We start from the raw sequence: 19,544 nt of genomic DNA on the forward strand, positions 1-19,544 counted from the left end.
TATTCGGGCAGACCCATTTACTCTTGGGACCGATAGAATTTTGCCCATTTACACATACGCAGATGTTCTGCCAAAAGAAAAATAGCTTCCACAGATGATATCTTGAGTCATCTAACTGCAAAGTCCAGCTAAATAAATCTCAAGTCTGACAAATCAGACTTTTTCCTTTTCCCCAAAGGTAAAGCTGCAGTGATTCCTGGGGACAAAGCGCTGTTTGGAGGTGAAATGCAGAAAAACATAACCTGGTGTTGTAAATACATAGGCAAGAGGATAGCAAAGTGGCATGCTTCTTAGCATTTAGCAGGAAGCACTTCTTCTTGAGATGGACTTTGTCAAAGATGGCGACAGTCTTGGGAAATAGCTTCGTAGAAAACGAGAAAAGCACTCCACGTCGGGGAATCGAACCCCGGTCTCCCGCGTGACAGGCGGGGATACTCACCACTATACTAACGAGGAAGAAGCTGATGAAAGCATGGCAGTATTCGGGCAGACCCATTTACTCTTGGGACCGATAGAATTTTGCCCATTTACACATACGCAGATGTTCTGCCAAAAGAAAAATAGCTTCCACAGATGATATCTTGAGTCATCTAACTGCAAAGTCCAGCTAAAGAAATCTCAAGTCTGACAAATCAGACTTTTTCTCTTTCCCCAAAGGTAAAGCTGCAGTGATTCCTGGGGACAAAGCGCTGTTTGGAGGTGAAATGCAGAAAAACATAACCTGGTGTTGTAAACAGTACATAGGCAAGAGGATAGCAAAGTGGCATGCTTCTTAGCATTTAGCAGGAAGCACTTCTTCTTGAGATGGACTTTGTCAAAGATGGCGACAGTCTTGGGAAATAGCTTCGTAGAAAACGAAAAAAGCACTCCCCGTCGGGGAATCGAACCCCGGTCTCCCGCGTGACTACTCGCCACTATACTAACGAGGAAGAAGCTGATGAAAGCATGGCAGTATTCGGGCAGACCCATTTACTCTTGGGACCGATAGAATTTTGCCCATTTACACATACGCAGATGTTCTGCCAAAAGAAAAATAGCTTCCACAGATGATATCTTGAGTCATCTAACTGCAAAGTCCAGCTAAAGAAATCTCAAGTCTGACAAATCAGACTTTTTCCTTTTCCCCAAAGGTAAAGCTGCAGTGATTCCTGGGGACAAAGCGCTGTTTGGAGGTGAAATGCAGAAAAACATAACCTGGTGTTGTAAATAGTAGATAGGCAAGAGGATAGCAAAGTGGCATGCTTCTTAGCATTTAGCAGGAAGCACTTCTTCTTGAGATGGACTTTGTCAAAGATGGCGACAGTCTTGGGAAATAGCTTCGTAGAAAACGAGAAAAGCACTCCCCGTCAGGGAATCGAACCCCGGTCTCCCGCGTGACAGGCGGGGATACTCACCACTATACTAACGAAGAAGTAGCTGATGAAAGCATGGCAGTATTTGGGCAGATCCATTTACTCTTGGGACCGATAGAATTTTGCCCATTTACACATACGCAGATGTTCTGCCAAAAGAAAAATAGCTTCCACAGATGATATCTTGAGTCATCTAACTGCAAAGTCCAGCTAAAGAAATCTCAAGTCTGACAAATCAGACTTTTTCTCTTTCCCCAAAGGTAAAGCTGCAGTGATTCCTGGGGACAAAGCGCTGTTTGGAGGTGAAATGCAGAAAAACATAACCTGGTGTTGTAAACAGTACATAGGCAAGAGGATAGCAAAGTTGCATGCTTCTTAGCATTTAGCAGGAAGCACTTCTTCTTAGCAGGAAGCACTTCTTCTTAGCATTTAGCAGGAAGCACTTCTTCTTGAGATGGACTTTGTCGAAGATGGTGACAGTCTTGGGAAATAGCTTCGTAGAAAACGAGAAAAGCACTCCCCGTCGGGGAATCGAACCCCGGTCTCCCGCGTGACAGGCGGGGATACTCACCACTATACTAACGAGGAAGAAGCTGATGAAAGCATGGCAGTATTCGGGCAGACCCATTTACTCTTGGGACTGATAGAATTTTGCCCATTTACACATACGCAGATGTTCTGCCAAAAGAAAAATAGCTTCCACAGATGATATCTTGAGTCATCTAACTGCAAAGTCCAGCTAAAGAAATCTCAAGTCTGACAAATCAGACTTTTTCTCTTTCCCCAAAGGTAAAGCTGCAGTGATTCCTGGGGACAAAGCGCTGTTTGGAGGTGAAATGCAGAAAAACATAACCTGGTGTTGTAAACAGTACATAGGCAAGAGGATAGCAAAGTGGCATGCTTCTTAGCATTTAGCAGGAAGCACTTCTTCTTGAGATGGACTTTGTCAAAGATGGCGACAGTCTTGGGAAATAGCTTTGTAGAAAACGAGAAAAGCACTCTATCGGTCCCATGAGTAAATGGGAGTCTCCCGCGTGACAGGCAGGGATACTCACCACTATACTAACGTAGAAGAAACTGATGAAAACATGGCAGTATTCGGGCAGACCCATTTACTCTTGGGACCGATAGAATTTTGCCCATTTACACATACGCAGATGTTCTGCCAAAAGAAAAATAGCTTCCACAGATGATATCTTGAGTCATCTAACTGCAAAGTCCAGCTAAAGAAATCTCAAGTCTGACAAATTAGACTTTTTCTCTTTCCCCAAAGGTAAAGCTGCAGTGATTCCTGGGGACAAAGCGCTGTTTGGAGGTGAAATGCAGAAAAACATAACCTGGTGTTGTAAACAGTACATAGGCAAGAGGATAGCAAAGTGGCATGCTTCTTAGCATTTAGCAGGAAGCACTTCTTCTTGAGATGGACTTTGTCAAAGATGGCGACAGTCTTGGGAAATAGCTTCGTAGAAAACGAGAAAAGCACTCCCCGTCGGGGAATCGAGCCCTGATCTCCCGCGTGACAGGCGGGGATACTCACCACTTTACTAACGAGGAAGAAGCTGATGAAAACATGGCAGTATTTGGGCAGAACCATTTACTCTTGGGACCGATAGAATTTTGCCCATTTACACATACGCAGATGTTCTGCCAAAAGAAAAATAGCTTCCACAGATGATATCTTGAGTAATCTAACTGCAAAGTCCAGCTAAAGAAATCTCAAGTCTGACAAATCAGACTTTTTCTCTTTCCCCAAAGGTAAAGCTGCAGTGATTCCTGGGGACAAAGCGCTGTTTGGAGGTGAAATGCAGAAAAACATAACCTGGTGTTGTAAACAGTACATAGGCAAGAGGATAGCAAAGTGGCATGCTTCTTAGCATTTAGCAGGAAGCACTTCTTCTTGAGATGGACTTTGTCAAAGATGGCGACAGTCTTGGGAAATAGCTTCGTAGAAAACGAGAAAAGCAATCTATCGGTCCCAAGAGTAAATGGGAGTCTCTCGCGTGACAGGCAGGGATACTCACCACTATAATAACGAGGAAGAAACTGAAGAAAACATGGCAGTATTCGGGCAGACCCATTTACTCTTGGGACCGATAGAATTTTGCCCATTTACACATACGCAGATGGTCTGCCAAAAGAAAAATAGCTTCCACAGATGATATCTTGAGTCATCTAACTGCAAAGTCCAGCTAAAGAAATCTCAAGTCTGACAGGCGGGGATACTCACCACTATACTAACGAGGAAGAAGCTGATGAAAGCATGGCAGTATTCGGGCAGACCCATTTACTCTTGGGACTGATAGAATTTTGCCCATTTACACATACGCAGATGTTCTGCCAAAAGAAAAATCTTGAGTCATCTAACTGCAAAGTCCAGCTAAAGAAATCTCAAGTCTGACAAATCAGACTTTTTCCTTTTCCCCAAAGGTAAAGCTGCAGTGATTCCTGGGGACAAAGCGCTGTTTGGAGGTGAAATGCAGAAAAACATAACCTGGTGTTGTAAATACATAGGCAAGAGGATAGCAAAGTGGCATGCTTCTTAGCATTTAGCAGGAAGCACTTCTTCTTGAGATGGACTTTGTCAAAGATGGCGACAGTCTTGGGAAATAGCTTCGTAGAAAACGAGAAAAGCACTCCCCGTCGGGGAATCGAACCCCGGTCTCCCGCGTGACTACTCGCCACTATACTAACGAGGAAGAAGCTGATGAAAGCATGGCAGTATTCGGGCAGACCCATTTACTCTTGGGACCGATAGAATTTTGCCCATTTACACATACGCAGATGTTCTGCCAAAAGAAAAATAGCTTCCACAGATGATATCTTGAGTCATCTAACTGCAAAGTCCAGCTAAAGAAATCTCAAGTCTGACAAATCAGACTTTTTCTCTTTCCCCAAAGGTAAAGCTGCAGTGATTCCTGGGGACAAAGCGCTGTTTGGAGGTGAAATGCAGAAAAACATAACCTGGTGTTGTAAACAGTACATAGGCAAGAGGATAGCAAAGTGGCATGCTTCTTAGCATTTAGCAGGAAGCACTTCTTCTTGAGATGGACTTTGTCAAAGATGGCGACAGTCTTGGGAAATAGCTTCGTAGAAAACGAGAAAAGCACTCCCCGTCGGGGAATCGAACCCCGGTCTCCCGCGTGACTACTCGCCACTATACTAACGAGGAAGAAGCTGATGAAAGCATGGCAGTATTCGGGCAGACCCATTTACTCTTGGGACCGATAGAATTTTGCCCATTTACACATACGCAGATGTTCTGCCAAAAGAAAAATAGCTTCCACAGATGATATCTTGAGTCATCTAACTGCAAAGTCCAGCTAAAGAAATCTCAAGTCTGACAAATCAGACTTTTTCCTTTTCCCCAAAGGTAAAGCTGCAGTGATTCCTGGGGACAAAGCGCTGTTTGGAGGTGAAATGCAGAAAAACATAACCTGGTGTTGTAAATACATAGGCAAGAGGATAGCAAAGTGGCATGCTTCTTAGCATTTAGCAGGAAGCACTTCTTCTTGAGATGGACTTTGTCAAAGATGGCGACAGTCTTGGGAAATAGCTTCGTAGAAAACGAGAAAAGCACTCCACGTCGGGGAATCGAACCCCGGTCTCCCGCGTGACAGGCGGGGATACTCACCACTATACTAACGAGGAAGAAGCTGACGAAAGCATGGCAGTATTCGGGCAGACCCATTTACTCTTGGGACCGATAGAATTTTGCCCATTTACACATACGCAGATGTTCTGCCAAAAGAAAAATAGCTTCCACAGATGATATCTTGAGTCATCTAACTGCAAAGTCCAGCTAAAGAAATCTCAAGTCTGACAAATCAGACTTTTTCTCTTTCCCCAAAGGTAAAGCTGCAGTGATTCCTGGGGACAAAGCGCTGTTTGGAGGTGAAATGCAGAAAAACATAACCTGGTGTTGTAAACAGTACATAGGCAAGAGGATAGCAAAGTGGCATGCTTCTTAGCATTTAGCAGGAAGCACTTCTTCTTGAGATGGACTTTGTCAAAGATGGCGACAGTCTTGGGAAATAGCTTCGTAGAAAACGAGAAAAGCACTCCCCGTCGGGGAATCGAACCCCAGTCTCCCGCGTGACTACTCGCCACTATACTAACGAGGAAGAAGCTGATGAAAGCATGGCAGTATTCGGGCAGACCCATTTACTCTTGGGACCGATAGAATTTTGCCCATTTACACATACGCAGATGTTCTGCCAAAAGAAAAATAGCTTCCACAGATGATATCTTGAGTCATCTAACTGCAAAGTCCAGCTAAAGAAATCTCAAGTCTGACAAATCAGACTTTTTCCTTTTCCCCAAAGGTAAAGCTGCAGTGATTCCTGGGGACAAAGCGCTGTTTGGAGGTGAAATGCAGAAAAACATAACCTGGTGTTGTAAATAGTACATAGGCAAGAGGATAGCAAAGTGGCATGCTTCTTAGCATTTAGCAGGAAGCACTTCTTCTTGAGATGGACTTTGTCAAAGATGGCGACAGTCTTGGGAAATAGCTTCGTAGAAAACGAAAAAAGCACTCCCCGTCGGGGAATCGAACCCCGGTCTCCCGCGTGACAGGCGGGAATACTCACCACTATACTAACGAGGAAGAAGCTGATGAAGCATGGCAGAATTCGGGCAGACCCATTTACTCTTGGGACCGATAGAATTTTGCCCATTTCCACATACGCAGATGTTCTGCCAAAAGAAAAATAGCTTCCACAGATGATATCTTGAGTCATCTAACTGCAAAGTCCAGCTAAAGAAATCTCAAGTCTGACAAATCAGACTTTTTCTCTTTCCCCAAAGGTAAAGCTGCAGTGATTCCTGGGGACAAAGCGCTGTTTGGAGGTGAAATGCAGAAAAACATAACCTGGTGTTGTAAATACATAGGCAAGAGGATAGCAAAGTGGCATGCTTCTTAGCATTTAGCAGGAAGCACTTCTTCTTGAGATGGACTTTGTCAAAGATGGCGACAGTCTTGGGAAATAGCTTCGTAGAAAACGAGAAAAGCACTCCCCGTCGGGGAATCGAACCCCGGTCTCCCGCGTGACAGGCGGGGATGCTCACCACTATACTAACGAAGAAGTAGCAGATGAAAGGATGGCAGTATTTGGGCAGATCCATTTACTCTTGGGACCGATAGAATTTTGCCCATTTACACATACGCAGATGTTCTGCCAAAAGAAAAATAGCTTCCACAGATGATATCTTGAGTCATCTAACTGCAAAGTCCAGCTAAAGAAATCTCAAGTCTGACAAATCAGACTTTTTCTCTTTCCCCAAAGGTAAAGCTGCAGTGATTCCTGGGGACAAAGCGCTGTTTGGAGGTGAAATGCAGAAAAACATAACCTGGTGTTGTAAACAGTACATAGGCAAGAGGATAGCAAAGTTGCATGCTTCTTAGCATTTAGCAGGAAGCACTTCTTCTTAGCATTTAGCAGGAAGCACTTCTTCTTGAGATGGACTTTGTCAAAGATGGCGACAGTCTTGGGAAATAGCTTTGTAGAAAACGAGAAAAGCACTCTATCGGTCCCATGAGTAAATGGGAGTCTCCCGCGTGACAGGCAGGGATACTCACCACTATACTAACGTAGAAGAAACTGATGAAAACATGGCAGTATTCGGGCAGACCCATTTACTCTTGGGACCGATAGAATTTTGCCCATTTACACATACGCAGATGTTCTGCCAAAAGAAAAATAGCTTCCACAGATGATATCTTGAGTCATCTAACTGCAAAGTCCAGCTAAAGAAATCTCAAGTCTGACAAATCAGACTTTTTCTCTTTCCCCAAAGGTAAAGCTGCAGTGATTCCTGGGGACAAAGCGCTGTTTGGAGGTGAAATGCAGAAAAACATAACCTGGTGTTGTAAACAGTACATAGGCAAGAGGATAGCAAAGTGGCATGCTTCTTAGCATTTAGCAGGAAGCACTTCTTCTTGAGATGGACTTTGTCAAAGATGGCGACAGTCTTGGGAAATAGCTTCGTAGAAAACGAGAAAAGCAATCTATCGGTCCCAAGAGTAAATGGGAGTCTCCCGCGTGACAGGCAGGGATACTCACCACTATACTAACGAGGAAGAAACTGAAGAAAACATGGCAGTATTCGGGCAGACCCATTTACTCTTGGGACCGATAGAATTTTGCCCATTTACACATACGCAGATGGTCTGCCAAAAGAAAAATAGCTTCCACAGATGATATCTTGAGTCATCTAACTGCAAAGTCCAGCTAAAGAAATCTCAAGTCTGACAGGCGGGGATACTCACCACTATACTAACGAGGAAGAAGCTGATGAAAGCATGGCAGTATTCGGGCAGACCCATTTACTCTTGGGACTGATAGAATTTTGCCCATTTACACATACGCAGATGTTCTGCCAAAAGAAAAATCTTGAGTCATCTAACTGCAAAGTCCAGCTAAAGAAATCTCAAGTCTGACAAATCAGACTTTTTCTCTTTCCCCAAAGGTAAAGCTGCAGTGATTCCTGGGGACAAAGCGCTGTTTGGAGGTGAAATGCAGAAAAACATAACCTGGTGTTGTAAACAGTACATAGGCAAGAGGATAGCAAAGTTGCATGCTTCTTAGCATTTAGCAGGAAGCACTTCTTCTTAGCATTTAGCAGGAAGCACTTCTTCTTGAGATGGACTTTGTCGAAGATGGTGACAGTCTTGGGAAATAGCTTCGTAGAAAACGAGAAAAGCACTCCCCGTCGGGGAATCGAACCCCGGTCTCCCGCGTGACAGGCGGGGATACTCACCACTATACTAACGAGGAAGAAGCTGATAAAAGCATGGCAGTATTCGGGCAGACCCATTTACTCTTGGGACTGATAGAATTTTGCCCATTTACACATACGCAGATGTTCTGCCAAAAGAAAAATAGCTTCCACAGATGATATCTTGAGTCATCTAACTGCAAAGTCCAGCTAAAGAAATCTCAAGTCTGACAAATCAGACTTTTTCTCTTTCCCCAAAGGTAAAGCTGCAGTGATTCCTGGGGACAAAGCGCTGTTTGGAGGTGAAATGCAGAAAAACATAACCTGGTGTTGTAAACAGTACATAGGCAAGAGGATAGCAAAGTGGCATGCTTCTTAGCATTTAGCAGGAAGCACTTCTTCTTGAGATGGACTTTGTCAAAGATGGCGACAGTCTTGGGAAATAGCTTTGTAGAAAACGAGAAAAGCACTCTATCGGTCCCATGAGTAAATGGGAGTCTCCCGCGTGACAGGCAGGGATACTCACCACTATACTAACGTAGAAGAAACTGATGAAAACATGGCAGTATTCGGGCAGACCCATTTACTCTTGGGACCGATAGAATTTTGCCCATTTACACATACGCAGATGTTCTGCCAAAAGAAAAATAGCTTCCACAGATGATATCTTGAGTCATCTAACTGCAAAGTCCAGCTAAAGAAATCTCAAGTCTGACAAATTAGACTTTTTCTCTTTCCCCAAAGGTAAAGCTGCAGTGATTCCTGGGGACAAAGCGCTGTTTGGAGGTGAAATGCAGAAAAACATAACCTGGTGTTGTAAACAGTACATAGGCAAGAGGATAGCAAAGTGGCATGCTTCTTAGCATTTAGCAGGAAGCACTTCTTCTTGAGATGGACTTTGTCAAAGATGGCGACAGTCTTGGGAAATAGCTTCGTAGAAAACGAGAAAAGCACTCCCCGTCGGGGAATCGAGCCCTGATCTCCCGCGTGACAGGCGGGGATACTCACCACTTTACTAACGAGGAAGAAGCTGATGAAAACATGGCAGTATTTGGGCAGAACCATTTACTCTTGGGACCGATAGAATTTTGCCCATTTACACATACGCAGATGTTCTGCCAAAAGAAAAATAGCTTCCACAGATGATATCTTGAGTAATCTAACTGCAAAGTCCAGCTAAAGAAATCTCAAGTCTGACAAATCAGACTTTTTCTCTTTCCCCAAAGGTAAAGCTGCAGTGATTCCTGGGGACAAAGCGCTGTTTGGAGGTGAAATGCAGAAAAACATAACCTGGTGTTGTAAACAGTACATAGGCAAGAGGATAGCAAAGTGGCATGCTTCTTAGCATTTAGCAGGAAGCACTTCTTCTTGAGATGGACTTTGTCAAAGATGGCGACAGTCTTGGGAAATAGCTTCGTAGAAAACGAGAAAAGCAATCTATCGGTCCCAAGAGTAAATGGGAGTCTCCCGCGTGACAGGCAGGGATACTCACCACTATACTAACGAGGAAGAAACTGAAGAAAACATGGCAGTATTCGGGCAGACCCATTTACTCTTGGGACCGATAGAATTTTGCCCATTTACACATACGCAGATGGTCTGCCAAAAGAAAAATAGCTTCCACAGATGATATCTTGAGTCATCTAACTGCAAAGTCCAGCTAAAGAAATCTCAAGTCTGACAGGCGGGGATACTCACCACTATACTAACGAGGAAGAAGCTGATGAAAGCATGGCAGTATTCGGGCAGACCCATTTACTCTTGGGACTGATAGAATTTTGCCCATTTACACATACGCAGATGTTCTGCCAAAAGAAAAATCTTGAGTCATCTAACTGCAAAGTCCAGCTAAAGAAATCTCAAGTCTGACAAATCAGACTTTTTCTCTTTCCCCAAAGGTAAAGCTGCAGTGATTCCTGGGGACAAAGCGCTGTTTGGAGGTGAAATGCAGAAAAACATAACCTGGTGTTGTAAACAGTACATAGGCAAGAGGATAGCAAAGTGGCATGCTTCTTAGCGTTTAGCAGGAAGCACTTCTTCTTAGCATTTAGCAGGGAGCACTTCTTCTTGAGATGGACTTTGTCAAAGATGGCGACAGTCTTGGGAAATAGCTTCGTAGAAAACGAGAAAAGCACTCCCCGTCAGGGAATCGAACGCCGGTCTCCCGCGTGACAGGCGGGGATACTCACCACTATACTAACGAGGAAGAAGCTGATGAAAGCATGGCAGTATTCGGGCAGACCCATTTACTCTTGGGACCGATAGAATTTTGCCCATTTACACATACGCAGATGTTCTGCCAAAAGAAAAATAGCTTCCACAGATGATATCTTGAGTCATCTAACTGCAAAGTCCAGCTAAAGAAATCTCAAGTCTGACAAATCAGACTTTTTCCTTTTCCCCAAAGGTAAAGCTGCAGTGATTCCTGGGGACAAAGCGCTGTTTGGAGGTGAAATGCAGAAAAACATAACCTGGTGTTGTAAATAGTACATAGGCAAGAGGATAGCAAAGTGGCATGCTTCTTAGCATTTAGCAGGAAGCACTTCTTCTTGAGATGGACTTTGTCAAAGATGGCGACAGTCTTGGGAAATAGCTTCGTAGAAAACGAGAAAAGCACTCCCCGTCGGGGAATCGAACCCCGGTCTCCCGCGTGACAGGCGGGGATACTCACCACTATACTAACGAAGAAGTAGCAGATGAAAGGATGGCAGTATTTGGGCAGATCCATTTACTCTTGGGACCGATAGAATTTTGCCCATTTACACATACGCAGATGTTCTGCCAAAAGAAAAATAGCTTCCACAGATGATATCTTGAGTCATCTAACTGCAAAGTCCAGCTAAAGAAATCTCAAGTCTGACAAATCAGACTTTTTCTCTTTCCCCAAAGGTAAAGCTGCAGTGATTCCTGGGGACAAAGCGCTGTTTGGAGGTGAAATGCAGAAAAACATAACCTGGTGTTGTAAACAGTACATAGGCAAGAGGATAGCAAACTTGCATGCTTCTTAGCATTTAGCAGGAAGCACTTCTTCTTAGCATTTAGCAGGAAGCACTTCTTCTTGAGATGGACTTTGTCGAAGATGGTGACAGTCTTGGGAAATAGCTTCGTAGAAAACGAGAAAAGCACTCCCCGTCGGGGAATCGAACCCCGGTCTCCCGCGTGACAGGCGGGGATACTCACCACTATACTAACGAGGAAGAAGCTGATGAAAGCATGGCAGTATTCGGGCAGACCCATTTACTCTTGGGACTGATAGAATTTTGCCCATTTACACATACGCAGATGTTCTGCCAAAAGAAAAATAGCTTCCACAGATGATATCTTGAGTCATCTAACTGCAAAGTCCAGCTAAAGAAATCTCAAGTCTGACAAATCAGACTTTTTCTCTTTCCCCAAAGGTAAAGCTGCAGTGATTCCTGGGGACAAAGCGCTGTTTGGAGGTGAAATGCAGAAAAACATAACCTGGTGTTGTAAACAGTACATAGGCAAGAGGATAGCAAAGTGGCATGCTTCTTAGCATTTAGCAGGAAGCACTTCTTCTTGAGATGGACTTTGTCAAAGATGGCGACAGTCTTGGGAAATAGCTTTGTAGAAAACGAGAAAAGCACTCTATCGGTCCCATGAGTAAATGGGAGTCTCCCGCGTGACAGGCAGGGATACTCACCACTATACTAACGTAGAAGAAACTGATGAAAACATGGCAGTATTCGGGCAGACCCATTTACTCTTGGGACCGATAGAATTTTGCCCATTTACACATACGCAGATGTTCTGCCAAAAGAAAAATAGCTTCCACAGATGATATCTTGAGTCATCTAACTGCAAAGTCCAGCTAAAGAAATCTCAAGTCTGACAAATTAGACTTTTTCTCTTTCCCCAAAGGTAAAGCTGCAGTGATTCCTGGGGACAAAGCGCTGTTTGGAGGTGAAATGCAGAAAAACATAACCTGGTGTTGTAAACAGTACATAGGCAAGAGGATAGCAAAGTGGCATGCTTCTTAGCATTTAGCAGGAAGCACTTCTTCTTGAGATGGACTTTGTCAAAGATGGCGACAGTCTTGGGAAATAGCTTCGTAGAAAACGAGAAAAGCACTCCCCGTCGGGGAATCGAGCCCTGATCTCCCGCGTGACAGGCGGGGATACTCACCACTTTACTAACGAGGAAGAAGCTGATGAAAACATGGCAGTATTTGGGCAGAACCATTTACTCTTGGGACCGATAGAATTTTGCCCATTTACACATACGCAGATGTTCTGCCAAAAGAAAAATAGCTTCCACAGATGATATCTTGAGTAATCTAACTGCAAAGTCCAGCTAAAGAAATCTCAAGTCTGACAAATCAGACTTTTTCTCTTTCCCCAAAGGTAAAGCTGCAGTGATTCCTGGGGACAAAGCGCTGTTTGGAGGTGAAATGCAGAAAAACATAACCTGGTGTTGTAAACAGTACATAGGCAAGAGGATAGCAAAGTGGCATGCTTCTTAGCATTTAGCAGGAAGCACTTCTTCTTGAGATGGACTTTGTCAAAGATGGCGACAGTCTTGGGAAATAGCTTCGTAGAAAACGAGAAAAGCAATCTATCGGTCCCAAGAGTAAATGGGAGTCTCCCGCGTGACAGGCAGGGATACTCACCACTATACTAACGAGGAAGAAACTGAAGAAAACATGGCAGTATTCGGGCAGACCCATTTACTCTTGGGACCGATAGAATTTTGCCCATTTACACATACGCAGATGGTCTGCCAAAAGAAAAATAGCTTCCACAGATGATATCTTGAGTCATCTAACTGCAAAGTCCAGCTAAAGAAATCTCAAGTCTGACAGGCGGGGATACTCACCACTATACTAACGAGGAAGAAGCTGATGAAAGCATGGCAGTATTCGGGCAGACCCATTTACTCTTGGGACTGATAGAATTTTGCCCATTTACACATACGCAGATGTTCTGCCAAAAGAAAAATCTTGAGTCATCTAACTGCAAAGTCCAGCTAAAGAAATCTCAAGTCTGACAAATCAGACTTTTTCTCTTTCCCCAAAGGTAAAGCTGCAGTGATTCCTGGGGACAAAGCGCTGTTTGGAGGTGAAATGCAGAAAAACATAACCTGGTGTTGTAAACAGTACATAGGCAAGAGGATAGCAAAGTGGCATGCTTCTTAGCATTTAGCAGGAAGCACTTCTTCTTAGCATTTAGCAGGAAGCACTTCTTCTTGAGATGGACTTTGTCAAAGATGGCGACAGTCTTGGGAAATAGCTTCGTAGAAAACGAGAAAAGCACTCCCCGTCAGGGAATCGAACCCCGGTCTCCCGCGTGACAGGCGGGGATACTCACCACTATACTAACGAGGAAGAAGCTGATGAAAGCATGGCAGTATTCGGGCAGACCCATTTACTCTTGGGACCGATAGAATTTTGCCCATTTACACATACGCAGATGTTCTGCCAAAAGAAAAATAGCTTCCACAGATAATATCTTGAGTCATCTAACTGCAAAGTCCAGCTAAAGAAATCTCAAGTCTGACAAATCAGACTTTTTCCTTTTCCCCAAAGGTAAAGCTGCAGTGATTCCTGGGGACAAAGCGCTGTTTGGAGGTGAAATGCAGAAAAACATAACCTGGTGTTGTAAATAGTACATAGGCAAGAGGATAGCAAAGTGGCATGCTTCTTAGCATTTAGCAGGAAGCACTTCTTCTTGAGATGGACTTTGTCAAAGATGGCGACAGTCTTGGGAAATAGCTTCGTAGAAAACGAAAAAAGCACTCCCCGTCGGGGAATCGAACCCCGGTCTCCCGCGTGACAGGCGGGGATACTCACCACTATACTAACGAAGAAGTAGCTGATGAAAGGATGGCAGTATTTGGGCAGATCCATTTACTCTTGGGACCGATAGAATTTTGCCCATTTACACATACGCAGATGTTCTGCCAAAAGAAAAATAGCTTCCACAGATGATATCTTGAGTCATCTAACTGCAAAGTCCAGCTAAAGAAATCTCAAGTCTGACAAATCAGACTTTTTCCTTTTCCCCAAAGGTAAAGCTGCAGTGATTCCTGGGGACAAAGCGCTGTTTGGAGGTGAAATGCAGAAAAACATAACCTGGTGTTGTAAATACATAGGCAAGAGGATAGCAAATGGCATGCTTCTTAGCATTTAGCAGGAAGCACTTCTTCTTGAGATGGACTTTGTCAAAGATGGCGACAGTCTTGGGAAATAGCTTCGTAGAAAACGAAAAAAGCACTCCCCGTCGGGGAATCGAACCCCGGTCTCCCGCGTGACAGGCGGGGATACTCACCACTATACTAACGAAGAAGTAGCTGATGAAAGGATGGCAGTATTTGGGCAGATCCATTTACTCTTGGGACCGATAGAATTTTGCCCATTTACACATACGCAGATGTTCTGCCAAAAGAAAAATAGCTTCCACAGATGATATCTTGAGTCATCTAACTGCAAAGTCCAGCTAAAGAAATCTCAAGTCTGACAAATCAGACTTTTTCTCTTTCCCCAAAGGTTAAGCTGCAGTGATTCCTGGGGACAAAGCGCTGTTTGGAGGTGAAATGCAGAAAAACATAACCTGGTGTTGTAAACAGTACATAGGCAAGAGGATAGCAAAGTGGCATGCTTCTTAGCATTTAGCAGGAAGCACTTCTTCTTGAGATGGACTTTGTCAAAGATGGCGACAGTCTTGGGAAATAGCTTCGTAGAAAACGAGAAAAGCACTCCCCGTCGGGGAATCGAACCCCGGTCTCCCGCGTGACTACTCGCCACTATACTAACGAGGAAGAAGCTGATGAAAGCATGGCAGTATTCGGGCAGACCCATTTACTCTTGGGACCGATAGAATTTTGCCCATTTACACATACGCAGATGTTCTGCCAAAAGAAAAATAGCTTCCACAGATGATATCTTGAGTCATCTAACTGCAAAGTCCAGCTAAAGAAATCTCAAGTCTGACAAATCAGACTTTTTCCTTTTCCCCAAAGGTAAAGCTGCAGTGATTCCTGGGGACAAAGCGCTGTTTGGAGGTGAAATGCAGAAAAACATAACCTGGTGTTGTAAATACATAGGCAAGAGGATAGCAAAGTGGCATGCTTCTTAGCATTTAGCAGGAAGCACTTCTTCTTGAGATGGACTTTGTCAAAGATGGCGACAGTCTTGGGAAATAGCTTCGTAGAAAACGAGAAAAGCACTCCCCGTCGGGGAATCGAACCCCGGTCTCCCGCGTGACTACTCGCCACTATACTAACGAGGAAGAAGCTGATGAAAGCATGGCAGTATTCGGGCAGACCCATTTACTCTTGGGACCGATAGAATTTTGCCCATTTACACATACGCAGATGTTCTGCCAAAAGAAAAATAGCTTCCACAGATGATATCTTGAGTCATCTAACTGCAAAGTCCAGCTAAAGAAATCTCAAGTCTGACAAATCAGACTTTTTCTCTTTCCCCAAAGGTAAAGCTGCAGTGATTCCTGGGGACAAAGCGCTGTTTGGAGGTGAAATGCAGAAAAACATAACCTGGTGTTGTAAACAGTACATAGGCAAGAGGATAGCAAAGTGGCATGCTTCTTAGCATTTAGCAGGAAGCACTTCTTCTTGAGATGGACTTTGTCAAAGATGGCGACAGTCTTGGGAAATAGCTTCGTAGAAAACGAGAAAAGCACTCCCCGTCGGGGAATCGAACCCCGGTCTCCCGCGTGACTACTCGCCACTATACTAACGAGGAAGAAGCTGATGAAAGCATGGCAGTATTCGGGCAGACCCATTTACTCTTGGGACCGATAGAATTTTGCCCATTTACACATACGCAGATGTTCTGCCAAAAGAAAAATAGCTTCCACAGATGATATCTTGAGTCATCTAACTGCAAAGTCCAGCTAAAGAAATCTCAAGTCTGACAAATCAGACTTTTTCCTTTTCCCCAAAGGTAAAGCTGCAGTGATTCCTGGGGACAAAGCGCTGTTTGGAGGTGAAATGCAGAAAAACATAACCTGGTGTTGTAAATACATAGGCAAGAGGATAGCAAAGTGGCATGCTTCTTAGCATTTAGCAGGAAGCACTTCTTCTTGAGATGGACTTTGTCAAAGATGGCGACAGTCTTGGCAAATAGCTTCGTAGAAAACGAGAAAAGCACTCCACGTCGGGGAATCGAACCCCGGTCTCCCGCGTGACAGGCGGGGATACTCACCACTATACTAACGAGGAAGAAGCTGATGAAAGCATGGCAGTATTCGGGCAGACCCATTTACTCTTGGGACCGATAGAATTTTGCCCATTTACACATACGCAGATGTTCTGCCAAAAGAAAAATAGCTTCCACAGATGATATCTTGAGTCATCTAACTGCAAAGTCCAGCTAAAGAAATCTCAAGTCTGACAAATCAGACTTTTTCTCTTTCCCCAAAGGTAAAGCTGCAGTGATTCCTGGGGACAAAGCGCTGTTTGGAGGTGAAATGCAGAAAAACATAACCTGGTGTTGTAAACAGTACATAGGCAAGAGGATAGCAAAGTGGCATGCTTCTTAGCATTTAGCAGGAAGCACTTCTTCTTGAGATGGACTTTGTCAAAGATGGCGACAGTCTTGGGAAATAGCTTCGTAGAAAACGAGAAAAGCACTCCCCGTCGGGGAATCGAACCCCGGTCTCCCGCGTGACTACTCGCCACTATACTAACGAGGAAGAAGCTGATGAAAGCATGGCAGTATTCGGGCAGACCCATTTACTCTTGGGACCGATAGAATTTTGCCCATTTACACATACGCAGATGTTCTGCCAAAAGAAAAATAGCTTCCACAGATGATATCTTGAGTCATCTAACTGCAAAGTCCAGCTAAAGAAATCTCAAGTCTGACAAATCAGACTTTTTCCTTTTCCCCAAAGGTAAAGCTGCAGTGATTCCTGGGGACAAAGCGCTGTTTGGAGGTGAAATGCAGAAAAACATAACCTGGTGTTGTAAATAGTACATAGGCAAGAGGATAGCAAAGTGGCATGCTTCTTAGCATTTAGCAGGAAGCACTTCTTCTTGAGATGGACTTTGTCAAAGATGGCGACAGTCTTGGGAAATAGCTTCGTAGAAAACGAAAAAAGCACTCCCCGTCGGGCAATCGAACCCCGGTCTCCCGCGTGACATGCGGGAATACTCACCACTATACTAACGAGGAAGAAGCTGATGAAGCATGGCAGAATTCGGGCAGACCCATTTACTCTTGGGACCGATAGAATTTTGCCCATTTACACATACGCAGATGTTCTGCCAAAAGAAAAATAGCTTCCACAGATGATATCTTGAGTCATCTAACTGCAAAGTCCAGCTAAAGAAATCTCAAGTCTGACAAATCAGACTTTTTCCTTTTCCCCAAAGGTAAAGCTGCAGTGATTCCTGGGGACAAAGCGCTGTTTGGAGGTGAAATGCAGAAAAACATAACCTGGTGTTGTAAATACATAGGCAAGAGGATAGCAAAGTGGCATGCTTCTTAGCATTTAGCAGGAAGCACTTCTTCTTGAGATGGACTTTGTCAAAGATGGCGACAGTCTTGGGAAATAGCTTCGTAGAAAACGAGAAAAGCACTCCCTGTCGGGGAATCGAACCCCGGTCTCCCGCGTGACAGGCGGGGATACTCACCACTATACTAACGAAGAAGTAGCTGATGAAAGGATGGCAGTATTTGGGCAGATCCATTTACTCTTGGGACCGATAGAATTTTGCCCATTTACACATACGCAGATGTTCTGCCAAAAGAAAAATAGCTTCCACAGATGATATCTTGAGTCATCTAACTGCAAAGTCCAGCTAAAGAAATCTCAAGTCTGACAAATCAGACTTTTTCTCTTTCCCCAAAGGTTAAGCTGCAGTGATTCCTGGGGACAAAGCGCTGTTTGGAGGTGAAATGCAGAAAAACATAACCTGGTGTTGTAAACAGTACATAGGCAAGAGGATAGCAAAGTGGCATGCTTCTTAGCATTTAGCAGGAAGCACTTCTTCTTGAGATGGACTTTGTCAAAGATGGCGACAGTCTTGGGAAATAGCTTCGTAGAAAACGAGAAAAGCACTCCCCGTCGGGGAATCGAACCCCGGTCTCCCGCGTGACTACTCGCCACTATACTAACGAGGAAGAAGCTGATGAAAGCATGGCAGTATTCGGGCAGACCCATTTACTCTTGGGACCGATAGAATTTTGCCCATTTACACATACGCAGATGTTCTGCCAAAAGAAAAATAGCTTCCACAGATGATATCTTGAGTCATCTAACTGCAAAGTCCAGCTAAAGAAATCTCAAGTCTGACAAATCAGACTTTTTCCTTTTCCCCAAAGGTAAAGCTGCAGTGATTCCTGGGGACAAAGCGCTGTTTGGAGGTGAAATGCAGAAAAACATAACCTGGTGTTGTAAATACATAGGCAAGAGGATAGCAAAGTGGCATGCTTCTTAGCATTTAGCAGGAAGCACTTCTTCTTGAGATGGACTTTGTCAAAGATGGCGACAGTCTTGGGAAATAGCTTCGTAGAAAACGAGAAAAGCACTCCCCGTCGGGGAATCGAACCCCGGTCTCCCGCGTGACAGGCGGGGATGCTCACCACTATACTAACGAAGAAGTAGCAGATGAAAGGATGGCAGTATTTGGGCAGATCCATTTACTCTTGGGACCGATAGAATTTTGCCCATTTACACATACGCAGATGTTCTGCCAAAAGAAAAATAGCTTCCACAGATGATATCTTGAGTCATCTAACTGCAAAGTCCAGCTAAAGAAATCTCAAGTCTGACAAATCAGACTTTTTCTCTTTCCCCAAAGGTAAAGCTGCAGTGATTCCTGGGGACAAAGCGCTGTTTGGAGGTGAAATGCAGAAAAACATAACCTGGTGTTGTAAACAGTACATAGGCAAGAGGATAGCAAAGTTGCATGCTTCTTAGCATTTAGCAGGAAGCACTTCTTCTTAGCATTTAGCAGGAAGCACTTCTTCTTGAGATGGACTTTGTCGAAGATGGTGACAGTCTTGGGAAATAGCTTCGTAGAAAACGAGAAAAGCACTCCCCGTCGGGGAATCGAACCCCGGTCTCCCGCGTGACAGGCGGGGATACTCACCACTATACTAACGAGGAAGAAGCTGATAAAAGCATGGCAGTATTCGGGCAGACCCATTTACTCTTGGGACTGATAGAATTTTGCCCATTTACACATACGCAGATGTTCTGCCAAAAGAAAAATAGCTTCCACAGATGATATCTTGAGTCATCTAACTGCAAAGTCCAGCTAAAGAAATCTCAAGTCTGACAAATCAGACTTTTTCTCTTTCCCCAAAGGTAAAGCTGCAGTGATTCCTGGGGACAAAGCGCTGTTTGGAGGTGAAATGCAGAAAAACATAACCTGGTGTTGTAAACAGTACATAGGCAAGAGGATAGCAAAGTGGCATGCTTCTTAGCATTTAGCAGGAAGCACTTCTTCTTGAGATGGACTTTGTCAAAGATGGCGACAGTCTTGGGAAAT

General features: G+C 44.2%; 5 non-coding genes across 5 annotated transcripts; all 5 read right to left on the reverse strand.

The window, feature by feature from the left end:
* Positions 1–1,868: 1,868 nt before the first annotated feature.
* On the reverse strand, positions 1,869–1,940 carry TRNAD-GUC (transfer RNA aspartic acid (anticodon GUC)). Its single transcript has one exon. It is a non-coding gene; the product is annotated as a tRNA-Asp (tRNA).
* A 3,943-nt stretch (positions 1,941–5,883) lies between these two features.
* Positions 5,884–5,955, reverse strand: TRNAD-GUC (transfer RNA aspartic acid (anticodon GUC)). Its single transcript has one exon. It is a non-coding gene; the product is annotated as a tRNA-Asp (tRNA).
* Positions 5,956–8,053: 2,098 nt separating this feature from the next.
* Positions 8,054–8,125, reverse strand: TRNAD-GUC (transfer RNA aspartic acid (anticodon GUC)). Its single transcript has one exon. It is a non-coding gene; the product is annotated as a tRNA-Asp (tRNA).
* A 3,066-nt stretch (positions 8,126–11,191) lies between these two features.
* Positions 11,192–11,263, reverse strand: TRNAD-GUC (transfer RNA aspartic acid (anticodon GUC)). Its single transcript has one exon. It is a non-coding gene; the product is annotated as a tRNA-Asp (tRNA).
* Positions 11,264–19,087: 7,824 nt separating this feature from the next.
* TRNAD-GUC (transfer RNA aspartic acid (anticodon GUC)) lies at positions 19,088–19,159 on the reverse strand. The gene has a single exon. It is a non-coding gene; the product is annotated as a tRNA-Asp (tRNA).
* Between the last annotated feature and the right edge of the window lie 385 nt (positions 19,160–19,544).

Source organism: Eleutherodactylus coqui, chromosome 11, assembly GCF_035609145.1.
Source record: "Eleutherodactylus coqui strain aEleCoq1 chromosome 11, aEleCoq1.hap1, whole genome shotgun sequence".
Taxonomy (NCBI): domain Eukaryota; kingdom Metazoa; phylum Chordata; class Amphibia; order Anura; family Eleutherodactylidae; genus Eleutherodactylus; species Eleutherodactylus coqui.